Raw genomic sequence first — 5,369 nt, forward strand, 5'->3', positions numbered from 1 at the left:
ATACTCCGTCAGTCGATTGATTTTCTATTCTCTGGTTTCTCTCGGGTTTTGATTACGCACCTTGTTTTTTGGCTTCTTTCCATATTTATAGGATTGCATGCTTGGGGAACAAGTACCACGACCTATCTTCCTCTCCCATTTCCTGTCCTCCGCAATATGATTGCATGCTTCGGGAACAAGTACCACGACATGTCTTCCTCTCCTACTTCCTCAGTGGTCCTCCGTAGTGATGGCAGTTATCTAGACACGTGTGTCTGTATATTCCTTGTGGGTTTTCCTCACAGTTTATCTTGCATAACACCATCTCTTTGGGTGATTGGTATTGGCCCATGAGTCAAAACCGGATTTTATCCTTCCACAACAAGATAAGTAATACGGTCATTAGTTCGATATTGCACTAAACGACCGACTAATTTAGTCAGTACTATCCGACGACTATTTATCATATCCGACATAAATAGTCAGTACAATTTGAGCTGCCAAACGGGGATTAACCCGAATCAGCCCAACTCTCTAAAACCCAATATTTAACCCGCTTTGTTGTGTTCCCAATCCTCTTACTTATTTTTTTAGGCTTATTTTGGTAGTGCCTCGTCGAACTCAAACTTAATTTCATTTTTCTTTCTCTAATATCATCACTTTACACTCTAAATCTCGATTTCGCTCCACTTTAGCTATAATCCGTCTATATCATTCAAAGCAGCATCAAATGTGCTAATAATATGTAAACTGTAAGTTTGCGTTTGGTATGCGGAAAGAAATTCATGAGAAATTATTTCTTCTTCTTTTTTTCTTAGAGGAAGGGAAATGCAAATTTTTTTTTCTCATATTTGGTAACAATAGGAAAGTAAGTAGGAAAGATTTTTTTGGATTCCCGAGGAGAAGGAAAATAAATACCAAAGGGGTGGAGTCCCCTATTTTCCGTAACGCAGGAAATCATTTCTCAAAGGCTGGGGTTTTCTAACATGGGAAGGACAACACTTTCTCATTTCCAAGCACTTTTCCCCGCACAGCAAAAGATAGCTTAAAGATAACATTGTACTTCCGAAAGATATTATCGAAATAGAGATGCTAAAGAAATTTTCTTAAAAGTGGGTCTCTTCATGAACTTTTCATCACTTCATGTTTTTAGCACAATTTTTGTGCCAACATTATAAAACATTGTGTCAAAAACATGAGATGGGAGAAAGTCCATGAAGAATCTCACTTTGAGTAAAATCTCTTTGGTATCTCTCGTACGCTGGTTATTTGTTGAATTTGAATTTCAAAAGTATTTTAAGGGCTTTATGCAAGAAATGCATATCTTGTACTTCTTACCAAAAGTACTTAAAATGTTTTTTTTCAAAATTCACTTGAATTTTTATTTATTAAGAATTGGTTTAAAAACATTTTTATCAAAAACACTTTCAATCATTTTAAAAGCACTTTCAAACGAACCTAATATCCCAGAGTTAATTGTATTGCACCAGCCTTCCAAAACTCCCCTCTCAATTTTTCTGGTCCAATTCACCCTCCATCATATTCAGCGCACACAAACACACGCCAATCATTTGGATTCAAAATACAATATACCCCATGGATTTCCAACTAGATATTGGTTCAGTAGTATTTCTCTTCCAACGTTGAAATTATCCCGATTTCAAATCCCCTTCTTCCACTAATAAAAAGATTAAAAGAAAATTGTAACCATTTGAATTCTATGCAGAGTTGTGAATACAACATAAAGCCATATGCATGCGAATACAACATAATCATTACTTGTAGCACTACACTCCGCCCGTTAACAATTATTGTACTCCAAAGCGTTTTTCATTGGAAGTACTTTCCAAATAGGGAAACCACATTGAAAAAGTACATCCAAAGACTTCATGGTCTAAGTTCTTCAAAGAAAGCAGGAAACACCCCTCAAATTGGGCATTACTTAGCCCAGTTTATTACATACCAAAATTGAACAAAGGGGAGAGACGCATTTAGTTATCGTTCTTCTAACATCGACTTCTATGCAGTATGCCCCTGTACAAAAGGAAATTCACAATTAATTACAGTATAGCATTTAGTTTCTAAACTTTATCAATGTCCACAAGCAATAAAAAGAACGTTAAAGGAGAAGTGCCACTAACGTCGGCAGAAATAGGAGTATTGTTGTCTTGGTTGTTTCAATGAATTCTGTGACACAAGGCATAGTTATTTTTCTAGTGAGCGGCTGTTTTGTTAGTCAGGAATCTAGGATCGGTTCTAATCCCTTGCAACAAAAAAGGTCTGAAAGATAATGTAATTCAATTGTGAAGCAATAGAACTGACATTTGGCCCTCCTATTTAGGTTCTCCTTCCGAGAAGGAAATTTTTGCATTATTTCCATTCAATCTGCAATTTGCAAGTTATTCACTTGCTCTGCCAGTTACACAGTCATTTTCCCAAGTGATCAAGCACAGCAGTCACTTACTATTTTCATTGTTCTCCTTTATCCAATGCATACAAGACGTAACCTATAATACCTTGAGCATGTCCGGAGGCCTTTACAGATATACAGCAGAGCATATATGTGGGTAATATCTATACACTCTTATAAGAATAATGATTGAAGGTTGTGATAGGTAAAGCCAAAAAGTGCTAAGCGGAACTTGCAAATCATCCAAATCATCATAGAGGTATAAAATCAGAGTCATAACAAGAGAAATGAAAAACACCTGACCCTTGCAGAGAAAAAGTACAGACTGAGCTAGTCTTATTTGGTGGATTTAGGATCGTTCTTGGAAGTGTAATCAGGAGGGGAATAGATAACAGCTGCGGCCATGGCTCCAGGAAAGACCACGTACTTGGCCAAGGCTGCCAGTTTCGTCACTAGTGGCTCTCCCCTCATCAATGCCATTCCTCTGCTTAGATCAGAGTCTGTAACACTTCCTTCAACCAAATGCATGCACTTAAACTCAAATGTCCAAAGACACACAATAAAACTAAATATAAAACAAAGGTAAACATAATATTTTCTGGAACCTAAAAATTCCCACTTTCTAGAAACCTTTAGGCAACACCAGAAGTAAAAATTTCTTTCTGGCTTTATTTTCTCAAAAACTAAATGCATAATATGTAGACCAATACACCAATATTACACTAACAAAATGAATAAGCAAGAGTAACAACATGTGATTGCAAACACTGAAAAATCAGCAATCCATTTGGAGTTCCAGGGGGGTAATTTCAGTGTTCATATCTGAAGTCAATCATGTGAAAGCGTATACAAACTCAAACAATAATCCTCTGTAATAGCCTACCATATCACAAAATGTAATATCAATTCTTTTAATCCAGTTTTAGTGCCATCTTAGAACAGAAGAGGACACTGAGTTGTGAGTTCTCATTGAAATGTCTTGGAACATCCATGTTGAACAGAAGGATACATTGAACCACAATATTCATTTCAAATACATGGTAAATAGGTCCTACACGTAACACAAGTTGGTAATCTTGACCCAACAACAGACCACCACCAAAAAGAAGTTTAAAATCAAAACCATATCTAGTAACGGACCAGATAATAAGGGGGGCAGCTACAGAATCCCATTAAATCTTAAAAAAGTTTCAACCTTTCTAAAACAAGAATATAGCATGAATACATGTATAATCTAACATCATAACTTACTAACTTCAAGCATTCTTTCCTTTTTGTCACTTTTATGTAACTAATGGTGAACTTGTAATCCAATCTCAAACTGTATGTACTCTGCCAGAAAGGATCATCTCAAACTGTATGTTACTATGTAGCTAGGTATCCAGAACATTTTGCTGCTACAATGGCAATGATAGGTAAACTAAGTAACCTTAATAATTAAATGCACACCAAATTCTTTTTTTAATTGAAGAATAGCTGACACCCAAGTCTCAAGATACGAATCAGATATCATTTCTGTGGGACATTAGTTTGCATGTAAAAACTCGAGGACTTAGAAATACAGTCACAGTGCCAATGTTATTTGGGAGAGGACATAAGGGCAATGTCTATGAATAATGCCCTCTGTCCAGGACCTCTTAAGGCACATTGCACTTTTTTCATAAGCAGATAAACCTTGAAAGTATCAATTTCAATACTAGACTATAATTGAGCACTTGAATAGAACTAAACTGGTAATGCAATCATCACAACGATGATCGTGCATTTGTTTGTTTCTCACTCCTGCCAACTGAAACAAGTTTTGGTACTCCCAATTAAGTAGGTTATGTTCTGTTCTTTACAAACTAACCGAACCAATCCCATTGGCAAAGTGATCAGCTTTACTTGGCTAGTTTGATCGGTTGCAATTTGCACTAATCATCAACCTAAACACCTTAAAAATGAATCCATAAATTTACACTAATCATCAAACAATTTAGGCTACAAACAAACAATTAGAAATTTACACTAATCATCAACCTAAACACCTTAAAAATGAATCCATAAATTCGAAGTAAGAAACCAATCAAACAATTAACCAAAAGCATACAAACCGAATCCAAAACCGAAAACAAGAACAAAAAAGCAAATAAACCAGATACAAAATCATTTTGAACCCAAATAATACTAGTAAATTTTAACGCTCGAGCTCGATCTGAATTTTAAAGCATGTTAAATTCAGTTAATACTAGTACTGACAAACAAAAAAATTGCTTAGCTCGATTTCAAAATTCATTTGAAATTTTTTTCAATTTATTCTTTCCCCTTTCCAAAACAAAGTTTAATTATTAACGAAATTTATAAATACAATAGGAGTGAAAAATAGAGTATATGATTACCGAGTAAGAAGGAGAAGATGAAATCCTGGAGGCGGTGACGGTGGCGGTGGTGATTGAGAGGAGGGGTGCGGAGGGCAGATGACTGGAGATGGCGAGAGGGAGTGTGTACGTAGGCTCGCTCTAGACTCCAGATCCTGGGATTTGTATCGTGCCAAAATTCTATTTTGCCCCCACAATTTGCTGTACCCAATGCCCAACTATTCTTTCCACTTCACCAAAGAATTTCCAATTTCACCATAAAATTGAATTTCAAGAAAAAGAAAACGCTTTTCCCGTTAATAATACAAATTGATGGATCATTTGAAAATGTTTTTAAAATGATAAAAACGTTTTTTGTTAAGTATTTTGGGCCAATGCACTGTCCATGGTGGCCTGATGAGTGAGGAGTGTGTTTTCCATCGCAGGGACGAGGGCTGTCTTTTAGGGGTAGCAGAGGAAAATTGAGCTAGAAAAATTTTATTTGAATTCATATAACCTCTTTCTACACTCAATTTACTTTCTAGACCCATATTTTTTTAAAATTAAACTATCAATATCTTTTTAAATTAAACTACTCTCACAAATTCAATTCAATATGTAAATTTATCTTTACACCTATTTAG

The 5,369-nt window shown here is 35.7% G+C and overlaps 1 long non-coding RNA gene across 1 annotated transcript; it reads right to left on the reverse strand.

Moving 5' to 3' along the window:
* Nucleotides 1-1,669: 1,669 nt before the first annotated feature.
* LOC126620005 (uncharacterized) lies at nt 1,670-5,014 on the reverse strand. Its single transcript, XR_007622221.1, has 3 exons — nt 4,768-5,014; nt 2,688-2,901; nt 1,670-2,013 (listed from the first exon to the last, which is right to left on the reverse strand). It is a non-coding gene; the product is annotated as an uncharacterized LOC126620005 (long non-coding RNA).
* Nucleotides 5,015-5,369: the final 355 nt, after the last annotated feature.

This window comes from Malus sylvestris, chromosome 4 (genome assembly GCF_916048215.2).
Source record: "Malus sylvestris chromosome 4, drMalSylv7.2, whole genome shotgun sequence".
NCBI lineage: Eukaryota > Viridiplantae > Streptophyta > Magnoliopsida > Rosales > Rosaceae > Malus > Malus sylvestris.